A 14,782-nucleotide genomic window follows, 5' to 3' on the forward strand; every position below is an offset into this window, starting at 1 on the left:
GAAGAATGGAGAGAGAGAAGAATGGAGAGAGAAGCAGAATGGAGAGAGAGAAGAATGGAGAGAGAAAAGCAGAATGGAGAGAGAAGCAGAATGGAGAGAGAGAGAAGCAGAATAGAGAGAGAGAAGAATGGAGAGAGAGAAGCAGAATGGAGAGAGAAGCAGAATGGAGTGAGAAAAGCAGAATGGAGAGAGAGAGAAGCAGAATGGAGAGAGAGAGAAGCAGAATGGAGAGAGAGAAGCAGAATGGAGAGAGAAGCAGAATGGAGAGAGAGAAGCAGAATGGAGAGAGAGAAGCAGAATGGAGAGAGAATCAGAATGGAGAGAGAGAACCAGAATGGAGAGAGAAGCAGAATGGAGAGAGAGAAGCAGAATGGAGAGAGAGAAGCAGAATGGAGAGAGAGAAGCAGAATGGAGAGAGAAGCAGAATGGAGAGAGAGAAGCAGAATGGAGAGAGAAGCAGAATGGAGAGAGAATCAGAATGGAGAGAGAAAAGAATGGAAAGAGGGAATACGAATGGAGAGAGAGAAGCAGAATGGAGAGAGAGAAGAATGGAGAGAGAGAAGAATGGAGAGAGAAGCAGAATGGAGAGAGAAAATGCAGAATGGAGAGAGAAGCAGAATGGAGAGAGAGAGAAGCAGAATGGAGAGAGAGAGAAGCAGAATGGAGAGAGAGAAGCAGAATGGAGAGAGAGAAGCAGAATGGAGAGAGAGAAGAATGGAGAGAGAGAAGAATGGAGAGAGAGAAGCAGAATGGAGAGAGAGAAGCAGAATGGAGAGAGAAGCAGAATGGAGAGAGAATCAGAATGGAGAGAGAAAAGAATGGAAAGAGGGAATACGAATGGAGAGAGAAGCAGAATGGAGAGAGAGTATCAGAATGGAGAGAGAGAAGCAGAATGGAGAGAGAGAAGCAGAATGGAGAGAGAGAAGCAGAATGGAGAGAGAAGAATAATGGAGAGAGAGAAGCAGAATGGAGAGAGAGAAGCAGAATGGAGAGAGAGAAGCAGAATGGCGAGAGAGAAGCAGAAAGGAGAGAGAGAAGCAGAATGGAGAGAGAATCAGAATGGAGAGAGAGAAGCAGAATGGAGAGAAAAGCAGAAAGGAGAGAGAGAAGCAGAATGGAGAGAGAGAAGAATGGAGAGAGAGAAGCAGAATGGAGAGAGAATCATAATGGAGAGAGAGAAGCAGAATGGAGAGAGAAGCAGAATGGAGAGAGAGAAGCAGAATGGCGAGAGAATCAGAATGGAGAGAGAAGCAGAATGGAGAGAGAATCAGAATGGAGAGAGAGAAGCAGAATGGAGAGAAAAGCAGAAAGGAGAGAGAGAAGCAGAATGGAGAGAGAGAAGAATGGAGAGAGAGAAGCAGAATGGAGAGAGAATCATAATGGAGAGAGAGAAGCAGAATGGAGAGAGAAGCAGAATGGAGAGAGAAAAGCAGAATGGAGAGAGAAGCAGAATAGAGAGAGAGAGAAGCAGAATAGAGAGAGAGAAGAATGGAGAGAGAGAAGCAGAATGGAGAGAGAAGCAGAATGGAGTGAGAAAAGCAGAATGGAGAGAGAGAGAAGCAGAATGGAGAGAGAGAGAAGCAGAATGGAGAGAGAGAAGCAGAATGGAGAGAGAAGCAGAATGGAGAGAGAGAAGCAGAATGGAGAGAGAGAAGCAGAATGGCGAGAGAGAAGCAGAATGGCGAGAGAATCAGAATGGAGAGAGAAGCAGAATGGAGAGAGAATCAGAATGGAGAGAGAGAAGCAGAATGGAGAGAAAAGCAGAAAGGAGAGAGAGAAGCAGAATGGAGAGAGAGAAGAATGGAGAGAGAGAAGCAGAATGGAGAGAGAATCATAATGGAGAGAGAGAAGCAGAATGGAGAGAGAAGCAGAATGGAGAGAGAAAAGCAGAATGGAGAGAAGCAGAATAGAGAGAGAGAGAAGCAGAATAGAGAGAGAGAAGAATGGAGAGAGAGAAGCAGAATGGAGAGAGAAGCAGAATGGAGTGAGAAAAGCAGAATGGACAGAGAGAGAAGCAGAATGGAGAGAGAGAGAAGCAGAATGGAGAGAGAGAAGCAGAATGGAGAGAGAAGCAGAATGGAGAGAGAGAAGCAGAATGGAGAGAGAGAAGCAGAATGGAGAGAGAATCAGAATGGAGAGAGAGAAGCAGAATGGAGAGAGAAGCAGAATGGAGAGAGAAGCAGAATGGAGAGAAGCAGAATGGAGAGAGAGAAGCAGAATGGAGAGAGAAGCAGAATGGAGAGAGAAAATGCAGAATGGAGAGAGAAGCAGAATGGAGATAGAGAGAAGCAGAATGGAGAGAGAGAGAAGCAGAATGGAGAGAGAGAAGCAGAATGGAGAGAGAGAAGCAGAATGGAGAGAGAGAAGAATGGAGAGAGAGAAGAATGGAGAGAGAGAAGCAGAATGGAGAGAGAAGCAGAATGGAGAGAGAGAAGCAGAATGGAGAGAGAAGCAGAATTGAGAGAGAAGAAGAATGGAGAGAGAGAAGCAGAATGGAGAGAGAGAAGAATGGAGAGAGAGAAGAATGGAGAGAGAGAAGCAGAATGGAGAGAGAGAAGAATGGAGAGAGAAAAGCAGAATGGAGAGAGAAGCAGAATGGAGAGAGAGAGAAGCAGAATAGAGAGAGAGAAGAATGGAGAGAGAGAAGCAGAATGGAGAGAGAAGCAGAATGGAGTGAGAAAAGCAGAATGGAGAGAGAGAGAAGCAGAATGGAGAGAGAGAGAAGCAGAATGTAGAGAGAGAAGCAGAATGGAGAGAGAAGCAGAATGGAGAGAGAGAAGCAGAATGGAGAGAGAGAAGCAGAATGGAGAGAGAATCAGAATGGAGGAGAGAAGCAGAATGGAGAGAAGCAGAATGGAGAGAGAGAAGCAGAATGGAGAGAGAGAAGCAGAATGGAGAGAGAAGCAGAATGGAGAGAGAAGCAGAATGGAGAGAGAAAATGCAGAATGGAGAGAGAAGCAGAATGGAGAGAGAGAGAAGCAGAATGGAGAGAGAGAGAAGCAGAATGGAGAGAGAGAAGCAGAATGGAGAGAGAGAAGCAGAATGGAGAGAGAATCAGAATGGAGAGAGAAAAGAATGGAAAGAGGGAATACGAATGGAGAGAGAAGCAGAATGGAGAGAGAGTATCAGAATGGAGAGAGAGAAGCAGAATGGAGAGAGAGAAGCAGAATGGAGAGAGAGAAGCAGAATGGAGAGAGAAGAATAATGGAGAGAGAGAAGCAGAATGGAGAGAGAGAAGCAGAATGGAGAGAGAGAAGCAGAATGGAGAGAGAGAAGCAGAATGGCGAGAGAATCAGAATGGAGAGAGAAGCAGAATGGAGAGAGAATCAGAATGGAGAGAGAGAAGCAGAATGGAGAGAAAAGCAGAAAGGAGAGAGAGAAGCAGAATGGAGAGAGAGAAGAATGGAGAGAGAGAAGCAGAATGGAGAGAGAAGCATAATGGAGAGAGAGAAGCAGAATGGAGAGAGAAGCAGAATGGAGAGAGAAAAGCAGAATGGAGAGAGAAGCAGAATGGAGTTAGAGAGAAGCAGAATAGAGAGAGAGAAGAATGGAGAGAGAGAAGCAGAATGGAGAGAGAAGCAGAATGGAGTGAGAAAAGCAGAATGGAGAGAGAGAGAAGCAGAATGGAGAGAGAGAGAAGCAGAAGAGAGAAGCAGAATGGAGAGAGAAGCAGAATGGGAGAGAGAAGCAGAATGGAGAGAGAGAAGCAGAATGGAGAGAGAATCAGAATGAGAGAGAGAAGCAGAATGGAGAGAGAAGCAGAATGGAGAGAGAAGCAGAATGGAGAGAGAGAAGCAGAATGGAGAGAGAGAAGCAGAATGGAGAGAGAAGCAGAATGGAGAGAGAGAGAAGCAGAATGGAGAGAGAGAGAAGCAGAATGGAGAGAGAGAAGCTGAATGGAGAGAGAGAAGCAGAATGAGAGAGAGAAGAATGGAGAGAGAGAAGAATGGAGAGAGAGAAGCAGAATGGAGAGAGAAGCAGAATGGAGAGAGAGAAGCAGAATGAGAGAGAAGCAGAATTGAGAGAGAAGCAGAATGTAGAGAGAAAAGCAGAATGGAGAGAGAAGCAGAATGGAGAGAGAGAGAAGCAGAATGGAGAGAGAAAAGAATGGAGAGAGAGAAGAATGGAGAGAGAGAAGCAGAATGGAGAGAGAGAAGAATGGAGAGAGAGAAGAATGGAGAGAGATAAGCAGAATGGAGAGAGAGAAGAATAGAGAGAGAGAAGCAGAATGGAGAGAGAAGCAGAATGGAGAGAGAGAAGAGAGAGAGAGAAGAATAGAGAGAGAGAAGCAGACTGGAGAGAGAGAATGGAGAGAGAGAAGAATAGAGAGAGAAGCAGAATGGCGAGAGAGAATGGAGAGAGAGAAGCAGAATGGAGAGAGAAGCAGAATGGAGAGAGAGAAGAATAGAGAGAGAGAAGCAGAATGGAGAGAGAATCCGAATGGGAGAGAGAAAAGAATGGAGAGAGAGAAGAATAGAGAGAGAGAAGCAGAATGGAGAGAGAATCAGAATGGAGAGAGAAAAGAATGGAGAGAGAGAAGAATGGAGAGAGAGAATCAGAATGGAGAGAGAAAAAAGAATGGAGAGAAAATCAAAATGGAGAGAGAAGCAGAATGGAGAGAAAAGCAGAATGGAGAGAGAGAAGCAGAATGAGAGAGAGAAGCAGAATGGAGAGAGAATCATAATGGAGAGAGAGAAGCAGAATGGAGATAGAGAAGCAGCATGGAGAGAGAGAAGCGGCATGGAGAGAGAGAAGCAGAATGGAGAGAGAAGCAGAATGGAGAGAGAAGCAGAATGGAGCGAGAATCAGAATGGAGAGAGAGAAGCAGAATGGAGAGAGAAGCAGAATGGAGGGAGAGAAGCAGAATGGAGAGAGAGAAGCAGAATGGAGAGAGAATCAGAATGAGAGAGAAAAAGAATGGAGAGAGAGAGAAGAATGGAGAGAGAGAATCAGAATGGAGAGAGAGAATGGAGAGAAAATCAGAATGGAGAGAGAAGCAGAATGGAGAGAAAAGCAGAATGGAGAGAGAGAAGCAGAATGGAGAGAGAGAAGCAGAATGGGAGAGAGAGAAGAATGGAGAGAGAATCATAATGGAGAGAGAGAAGCAGAATGGAGATAGAGAAGCAGCATGGAGAGAGAGAAGCAGCATGGAGAGAGAGAAGCAGAATGGAGAGAGAAGCAGAATGGAGAGAGAAGCAGAATGGAGAGAGAAGCAGAATGGAGAGAGAATCAGAATGGAGAGAGAGAAGCAGAATGGAGAGAGAAGCAGAATGGAGAGAGAGAAGCAGAATGGAGTGAGAGAAGCAGAATGGAGAGAGAGAAGCAGAATGGAGAGAGAAGCAGAATGGAGAGAGAAAAAGCAGAATGGAGAGAGAAGCAGAATGGAGTTAGAGAGAAGCAGAATAGAGAGAGAGAAGAATGGAGAGAGAGAAGCAGAATGGAGAGAGAAGCAGAATGGAGTGAGAAAAGCAGAATGGAGAGAGAGAGAAGCAGAATGGAGAGAGAGAGAAGCAGAATGGAGAGAGAGAAGCAGAATGGAGAGAGAAGCAGAATGGAGAGAGAGAAGCAGAATGGAGAGAGAGAAGCAGAATGGAGAGAGAATCAGAATGAGAGAGAGAAGCAGAATGGAGAGAGAAGCAGAATGAGAGAGAAGCAGAATGGAGAGAGAGAAGCAGAATGGAGAGAGAGAAGCAGAATGGAGAGAGAAGCAGAATGGAGAGAGAGAGAAGCAGAATGGAGAGAGAGAGAAGCAGAATGAGAGAGAGAAGCAGAATGGAGAGAGAGAAGCAGAATGGAGAGAGAGAAGAATGGAGAGAGAGAAGAATGGAGAGAGAGAAGCAGAATGGAGAGAGAAGCAGAATGGAGAGAGAGAAGCAGAATGGAGAGAGAAGCAGAATTGAGAGAGAAGCAGAATGTAGAGAGAAAAGCAGAATGGAGAGAGAAGCAGAATGGAGAGAGAGAAGCAGAATGGAGAGAAAAGAATGGAGAGAGAGAAGAATGGAGAGAGAGAAGCAGAATGGAGAGAGAAGAATGGAGAGAGAGAAGAATGGAGAGAGAGAAGCAGAATGGAGAGAGAGAAGAATAGAGAGAGAGAAGCAGAATGGAGAGAGAAGCAGAATGGAGAGAGAAGCAGAATGGAGAGAGAGAAGCAGAATGGATTGAGAGAAGCAGAATGGAGAGAGAATCAGAATGGAGAGAGAGAAGCAGAATGGAGAGAAGCAGAATGGAGAGAGAAGCAGAATGGAGAGAGAGAAGCAGAATGGAGAGAGAGAAGCAGAATGGAGAGAGAAGCAGAATGGAGAGAGAGAGAAGCAGAATGGAGAGAGAGAGAAGCAGAATGGAGAGAAAAGCAGAATGGAGAGAGAGAAGCAGAATGGAGAGAGAGAAGCAGAATGGAGAGAGAATCATAATGGAGAGAGAGAAGCAGAATGGAGATAGAGAAGCAGCATGGAGAGAGAGAAGCGGCATGGAGAGAGAGAAGCAGAATGGAGAGAGAAGCAGAATGGAGAGAGAAGCAGAATGGAGCGAGAATCAGAATGGAGAGAGAGAAGCAGAATGGAGAGAGAAGCAGAATGGAGGGAGAGAAGCAGAATGGAGAGAGAGAAGCAGAATGGAGAGAGAATCAGAATGGAGAGAGAAAAGAATGGAGAGAGAGAAGAATGGAGAGAGAGAATCAGAATGGAGAGAGAGAATGGAGAGAAAATCAGAATGGAGAGAGAAGCAGAATGGAGAGAAAAGCAGAATGGAGAGAGAGAAGCAGAATGGAGAGAGAGAAGCAGAATGGAGAGAGAGAAGAATGGAGAGAGAATCATAATGGAGAGAGAGAAGCAGAATGGAGATAGAGAAGCAGCATGGAGAGAGAAGCAGCATGGAGAGAGAGAAGCAGAATGGAGAGAGAAGCAGAATGGAGAGAGAAGCAGAATGGGAGAGAGAGAAGCAGAATGGAGAGAGAATCAGAATGGAGAGAGAGAAGCAGAATGGAGAGAGAAGCAGAATGGAGAGAGAGAAGCAGAATGGAGTGAGAGAAGCAGAATGGAGAGAGAGAAGCAGAATGGAGAGAGAAGCAGAATGAGAGAGAAAAGCAGAATGGAGAGAGAAGCAGAATGGAGTTAGAGAGAAGCAGAATAGAGAGAGAGAAGAATGGAGAGAGAGAAGCAGAATGGAGAGAGAAGCAGAATGGAGTGAGAAAAGCAGAATGGAGAGAGAGAGAAGCAGAATGGAGAGAGAGAGAAGCAGAATGGAGAGAGAGAAGCAGAATGGAGAGAGAAGCAGAATGGAGAGAGAGAAGCAGAATGGAGAGAGAGAAGCAGAATGGAGAGAGAATCAGAATGGAGAGAGAGAAGCAGAATGGAGAGAGAAGCAGAATGGAGAGAGAAGCAGAATGGAGAGAGAGAAGCAGAATGGAGAGAGAGAAGCAGAATGGAGAGAGAAGCAGAATGGAGAGAGAGAGAAGCAGAATGGAGAGAGAGAGAAGCAGAATGGAGAGAGAGAAGCAGAATGGAGAGAGAGAAGCAGAATGGAGAGAGAGAAGAATGGAGAGAGAAAAGCAGAATGGAGAGAGAATCAGAATGGAGAGAGAAGCAGAATGGAGAGAGAGAAGCAGAATGGAGAGAGAAGCAGAATTGAGAGAGAAGCAGAATGTAGAGAGAAAAGCAGAATGGAGAGAGAAGCAGAATGGAGAGAGAGAGAAGCAGAATGGAGAGAGAAAAGAATGGAGAGAGAGAAGAATGGAGAGAGAGAAGCAGAATGGAGAGAGAGAAGAATGGAGAGAGAGAAGAATGGAGAGAGAGAAGCAGAATGGAGAGAGAGAAGAATAGAGAGAGAGAAGCAGAATGGAGAGAGAAGCAGAATGGAGAGAGAGAAGAGAGAGAGAGAAGAATAGAGAGAGAGAAGCAGACTGGAGAGAGAGAATGGAGAGAGAGAAGAATAGAGAGAGAAGCAGAATGGCGAGAGAGAATGGAGAGAGAGAAGCAGAATGGAGAGAGAAGCAGAATGGAGAGAGAGAAGAATAGAGAGAGAAGCAGAATGGAGAGAGAATCCGAATGGAGAGAGAAAAGAATGGAGAGAGAGAAGAATAGAGAGAGAGAAGCAGAATGGAGAGAGAATCAGAATGGAGAGAGAAAAGAATGGAGAGAGAGAAGAATGGAGAGAGAGAATCAGAATGGAGAGAGAAAGAATGGAGAGAAAATCAGAATGGAGAGAGAAGCAGAATGGAGAGAAAAGCAGAATGGAGAGAGAGAAGCAGAATGGAGAGAGAGAAGCAGAATGGAGAGAGAATCATAATGGAGAGAGAAGCAGAATGGAGATAGAGAAGCAGCATGGAGAGAGAGAGAAGCGGCATGGAGAGAGAGAAGCAGAATGGAGAAGCAGAATGAGAGAGAAGCAGAATGGAGCGAGAATCAGAATGGAGAGAGAGAAGCAGAATGGAGAGAGAAGCAGAATGGAGGGAGAGAAGCAGAATGGAGAGAGAGAAGCAGAATGGAGAGAGAATCAGAATGGAGAGAGAAAGAATGGAGAGAGAGAAGAATGGAGAGAGAGAATCAGAATGGAGAGAGAGAATGGAGAGAAAATCAGAATGGAGAGAGAAGCAGAATGGAGAGAAAAGCAGAATGGAGAGAGAGAAGCAGAATGGAGAGAGAGAAGCAGAATGGAGAGAGAGAAGAATGGAGAGAGAATCATAATGGAGAGAGAGAAGCAGAATGGAGATAGAGAAGCAGCATGGAGAGAGAGAAGCAGCATGGAGAGAGAGAAGCAGAATGGAGAGAGAAGCAGAATGGAGAGAGAAGCAGAATGGAGAGAGAGAAGCAGAATGGAGAGAGAGAAGCAGAATGGAGAGAGAATCAGAATGGAGAGAGAGAAGCAGAATGGAGAGAGAAGCAGAATGGAGAGAGAGAAGCAGAATGGAGTGAGAGAAGCAGAATGGAGAGAGAGAAGCAGAATGGAGAGAGAAGCAGAATGGAGAGAAAATGCAGAATGGAGAGAGAAGCAGAATGGAGAGAGAGAGAAGCAGAATGGAGAGAGAGAGAAGCAGAATGGAGAGAGAGAAGCAGAATGAGAGAGAAGCAGAATGAGAGAGAGAAGAATGGAGAGAGAGAAGAATGGAGAAGCAGAATGGAGAGAGAAGCAGAATGGAGAGAGAAGCAGAATGGAGAGAGAAGCAGAATGAGAGAAGCAGAATGGAGAGAGAAATGCAGAATGGGAGAGAGAAGCAGAATGGAGAGAGAGAGAAGCAGAATGAGAGAGAGAAGCAGAATGGAGAGAGAGAAGCAGAATGGAGAGAGAGAAGCAGAATGGAGAGAGAGAAGAATGGAGAGAGAGAAGAATGGAGAGAGAGAAGCAGAATGGAGAGAGAAGCAAAATGGAGAGAGAGAAGCAGAATGGAGAGAGAAGCAGAATGGAGAGAGAATCAGAATGGAGAGAGAAAAGAATGGAAAGAGGGAATACGAATGGAGAGAGAAGCAGAATGGTTAGAGAGTATCAGAATTGAGAGAGAGAAGCAGAATGGAGAGAGAGAAGCAGAATGGAGAGAGAGAAGCAGAATGGAGAGAGAAGAATAATGGAGAGAGAGAAGCAGAATGGAGAGAGAGAAGCAGAATGGAGAGAGAGAAGCAGAATGGCGAGAGAATCAGAATGGAGAGAGAGAAGCAGAATGGAGAGAAAAGCAGAAAGGAGAGAGAGAAGCAGAATGGAGAGAGAGAAGAATGGAGAGAGAGAAGCAGAATGGAGAGAGAATCATAATGGAGAGAGAGAAGCAGAATGGAGAGAGAAGCAGAATGGAGAGAGAAAAGCAGAATGGAGAGAGAAGCAGAATGGAGTTAGAGAGAAGCAGAATAGAGAGAGAGAAGAATCGAGAGAGAGAAGCAGAATGGAGAGAGAAGCAGAATGGAGTGAGAAAAGCAGAATGGAGAGAGAGAGAAGCAGAATGGAGAGAGAGAGAAGCAGAATGGAGAGAGAGAAGCAGAATGGAGAGAGAAGCAGAATGGAGAGAGAGAAGCAGAATGGAGAGAGAGAAGCAGAATGGAGAGAGAATCAGAATGGAGAGAGAGAAGCAGAATGGAGAGAGAAGCAGAATGGGGAGAGAAGCAGAATGGAGAGAGAGAGCAGAATGGAGAGAGAGAAGCAGAATGGAGAGAGAAGCAGAATGGAGAGAGAAAATGCAGAATGGAGAGAGAAGCAGAATGGAGAGAGAGAGAAGCAGAATGGAGAGAGAGAGAAGCAGCATGGAGAGAGAGAAGCAGAATGGAGAGAGAGAAGCAGAATGGAGAGAGAGAAGAATGGAGAGAGAAAAGCAGAATGGAGAGAGAAGCAGAATGGAGAGAGAGAGAAGCAGAATGGAGAGAGAAAAGAATGGAGAGAGAGAAGAATGGAGAGAGAGAAGCAGAATGGGAGAGAGAGAGAAGAATGGAGAGAGAGAAGAATGGAGAGAGAGAAGCAGAATGGAGAGAGAGAAGAATAGAGAGAGAGAAGCAGAATGGAGAGAGAAGCAGAATGGAGAGAGAGAAGAGAGAGAGAGAAGAATAGAGAGAGAGAAGCAGACTGGAGTGAGAGAATGGAGAGAGAGAAGAATAGAGAGAGAAGCAGAATGGCGAGAGAGAATGGAGAGAGAGAAGCAGAATCGAGAGAGAAGCAGAATGGAGAGAGAGAAGAATAGAGAGAGAAGCAGAATGGAGAGAGAATCCGAATGGAGAGAGAAAAGAATGGAGAGAGAGAAGAATAGAGAGAGAGAAGCAGAATGGAGAGAGAATCAGAATGGAGAGAGAAAAGAATGGAGAGAGAGAAGCAGAATGAGAGAAGCAGAATGGAGGAGAGAAGCAGAATGGAGAGAGAGAAGCAGAATGGAGAGAGAGAAGCAGAATGGAGAGAGAGAATCAGAATGGAGAGAGAAGCAGAATGGAGAGAGAGAGAAGCAGAATGGAGAGAAGCAGAATGAGAGAGAAGCAGAATGGAGAGAGAGAGAAGAATGGAGAGAAAATGCAGAATGGAGAGAGAAGCAGAATGGGAGAGAGAGAGAAGCAGAATGGAGAGAGAGAGAAGCAGCATGGAGAGAGAGAAGCAGAATGGAGAGAGAGAAGCAGAATGGAGAGAGAGAAGAATGGAGAGAGAAAAGCAGAATGGAGAGAGAAGCAGAATGGAGAGAGAGAGAAGCAGAATGGAGAGAGAAAAGAATGGAGAGAGAGAAGAATGGAGAGAGAGAAGCAGAATGGAGAGAGAGAGAAGAATGGAGAGAGAGAAGAATGGAGAGAGAGAAGCAGAATGGAGAGAGAGAAGAATAGAGAGAGAGAAGCAGAATGGAGAGAGAAGCAGAATGGAGAGAGAGAAGAGAGAGAGAGAAGAATAGAGAGAGAGAAGCAGAATGGAGTGAGAAAAGCAGAATGGAGAGAGAGAGAAGCAGAATGGAGAGAGAGAGAAGCAGAATGGAGAGAGAGAAGCAGAATGGAGAGAGAAGCAGAATGGAGAGAGAGAAGCAGAATGGAGAGAGAGAAGCAGAATGGAGAGAGAATCAGAATGAGAGAAGCAGAATGGAAGAGAAGCAGAATGGAGAGAGAAGCAGAATGGAGAGAGAAGCAGAATGGAGAGAAGCAGAAAGAGAAGCAGAATGGAGAGAGAGAGAAGCAGAATGGAGAGAGAAGCAGCATGGAGAGAGAGAAGCAGAATGGGAGAGAGAAGCAGAATGGAGAGAGAGAAGAATGAGAGAGAAAAGCAGAATGGAGAGAGAATCAGAATGGAGAGAGAAGCAGAATGGAGAGAGAAGCAGAATGGAGAGAGAAGCAGAATTGAGAGAGAAGCAGAATGAGAGAAAAGCAGAATGGAGAGAGAAGCAGAATGGAGAGAGAGAAGCAGAATGGAGAGAGAAAAGAATGGAGAGAGAGAAGAATGGAGAGAGAGAAGCAGAATGGAGAGAGAGAAGAATGGAGAGAGAGAAGAATGGAGAGAGAGAAGCAGAATGGAGAGAGAGAAGAATAGAGAGAGAGAAGCAGAATGGAGAGAGAAGCAGAATGGAGAGAGAGAAGAGAGAGAGAGAAGAATAGAGAGAGAGAAGCAGACTGGAGAGAGAGAATGGAGAGAGAGAAGAATAGAGAGAGAAGCAGAATGGCGAGAGAGAATGGAGAGAGAGAAGCAGAATGGAGAGAGAAGCAGAATGGAGAGAGAGAAGAATAGAGAGAGAAGCAGAATGGAGAGAGAATCAGAATGGAGAGAGAAAAGAATGGAGAGAGAGAAGAATGGAGAGAGAGAATCAGAATGGAGAGAGAAAAGAATGGAGAGAAAATCAGAATGGAGAGAGAAGCAGAATGGAGAAAAGCAGAATGGAGAGAGAAGCAGAATGGAGAGAGAGAAGCAGAATGGAGAGAATCATAATGGAGAGAAGCAGAATGGAGATAGAGAAGCAGCATGGAGAGAGAAGCGGCATGGAGAGAGAGAAGCAGAATGGAGAGAGAAGCAGAATGGAGAGAGAAGCAGAATGGAGCGAGAATCAGAATGGAGAGAGAGAAGCAGAATGGAGAGAGAAGCAGAATGGAGGGAGAGAAGCAGAATGGAGAGAGAGAAGCAGAATGGAGAGAGAGAAGCAGAATGGAGAGAGAATCAGAATGGAGAGAGAAAAGAATGGAGAGAGAGAAGAATGGAGAGAGAGAATCAGAATGGAGAGAGAGAATGGAGAGAAAATCAGAATGGAGAGAGAAGCAGAATGGAGAGAGAGAAGCAGAATGGAGAGAGAGAAGCAGAATGGAGAGAGAGAAGAATGGAGAGAGAATCATAATGGAGAGAGAGAAGCAGAATGGAGATAGAGAAGCAGCATGGAGAGAGAGAAGCAGCATGGAGAGAGAGAAGCAGAATGGAGAGAGAAGCAGAATGGAGAGAGAAGCAGAATGGAGAGAGAGAAGCAGAATGAGAGAGAGAAGCAGAATGGAGAGAGAAGCAGAATGGAGAGAGAGAAGCAGAATGAGAGAGAGAGAAGCAGAATGGAGAGAAGCAGAATGGAGAGAGAGAAGCAGAATGGACAGAGAGAAGAATGGAGAGAGAGAAGAATGGAGAGAGAGAAGCAGAATGGAGAGAGAAGCAGAATGGAGAGAGAAGCAGAATGGAGAGAGAAGCAGAATTGAGAGAAGCAGAATGTAGAGAGAAAAGCAGAATGGAGAGAGAAGCAGAATGGAGAGAGAGAGAAGCAGAATGGAGAGAGAAAAGAATGGAGAGAGAGAAGAATGGAGAGAGAGAAGCAGAATGGAGAGAGAAGAATGGAGAGAGAGAAGAATGGAGAGAGAGAAGCAGAATGGAGAGAGAAGAAGAGAGAGAGAAGCAGAATGAGAGAGAAGCAGAATGGAGAGAGAAGAGAGAGAGAGAAGAATAGAGAGAGAAGCAGACTGGAGAGAGAGAATGGAGAGAGAGAAGAATAGAGAGAGAAGCAGAATGGCGAGAGAGAATGGAGAGAGAGAAGCAGAATGGAGAGAAGCAGAATGGAGAGAGAGAAGAATAGAGAGAGAAGCAGAATGGAGAGAGAATCGAATGGAGAGAGAAAAGAATGGAGAGAAGAATAGAGAGAGAAGCAGAATGGAGAGAGAATCAGAATGAGAGAGAAAAGAATGGAGAGAGAGAAGAATGGAGAGAGAGAATCAGAATGGAGAGAGAAAAGAATGGAGAGAAAATCAGAATGGAGAGAGAAGCAGAATGGAGAGAAAAGCAGAATGAGAGAGAAGCAGAATGGAGAGAGAGAAGCAGAATGGAGAGAGAATCATAATGGAGAGAGAGGAGCAGAATGGAGATAGAGAAGCAGCATGGAGAGAGAGAAGCGGCATGGAGAGAGAGAAGCAGAATGGAGAGAGAAGCAGAATGGAGAGAAGCAGAATGGAGCGAGAATCAGAATGGAGAGAGAGAAGCAGAATTGGAGAGAAGCAGAATGGAGGGAGAGAAGCAGAATGGAGAGAGAGAAGCAGAATGGAGAGAGAATCAGAATGGAGAGAGAAAAGAATGGAGAGAGAGAAGAATGAGAGAGAGAATCAGAATGGAGAGAGAGAATGGAGAGAAAATCAGAATGGAGAGAAGCAGAATGAGAGAAAAGCAGAATGGAGAGAGAAGCAGAATGGAGAGAGAGAAGCAGAATGGAGAGAGAAGAATGAGAGAATCATAATGGAGGAGAGAAGCAGAATGGAGATAGAGAAGCAGCATGGAGAGAGAGAAGCAGCATGGAGAGAGAGAAGCAGAATGAGGAGAAGCAGAATGGAGAGAGAAGCAGAATGAGAGAGAGAAGCAGAATGAGAGAGAGAAGCAGAATGGAGAGAGAATCAGAATGGAGAGAGAGAAGCAGAATGGAGAGAAGCAGAATGGAGAGAGAGAAGCAGAATGGAGTGAGAAGCAGAATGAGAGAAGCAGAATGGAGAGAGAAGCAGAATGGAGAGAAATGCAGAATGGAGAGAGAAGCAGAATGGAGAGAGAGAGAAGCAGAATGGAGAGAGAGAGAAGCAGAATGGAGAGAGAGAAGCAGAATGGAGAGAGAGAAGCAGAATGGAGAGAGAGAAGAATGGAGAGAGAGAAGAATGAGAGAGAGAAGCAGAATGGAGAGAGAGAAGCAGAATGGAGAGAGAAGCAGAATGGAGAGAGAAGCAGAATGGAGAGAGAAGCAGAATGGAGAGAGAAAATGCAGAATGGAGAGAGAAGCAGAATGGAGAGAGAGAAGCAGAATGGAGAGAGAGAGAAGCAGAATGGAGAAGCAGAATGAGAGAGAGAAGCAGAATGGAGAGAGAGAAGAATGGAGAGAGAGAAGAATGGAGAGAGAAGCAGAATGGAGAAG

The sequence above is a fragment of the Oncorhynchus keta genome, chromosome 14 (assembly GCF_023373465.1).
Source record: "Oncorhynchus keta strain PuntledgeMale-10-30-2019 chromosome 14, Oket_V2, whole genome shotgun sequence".
NCBI classification, from domain to species: Eukaryota; Metazoa; Chordata; class Actinopteri; order Salmoniformes; family Salmonidae; genus Oncorhynchus; species Oncorhynchus keta.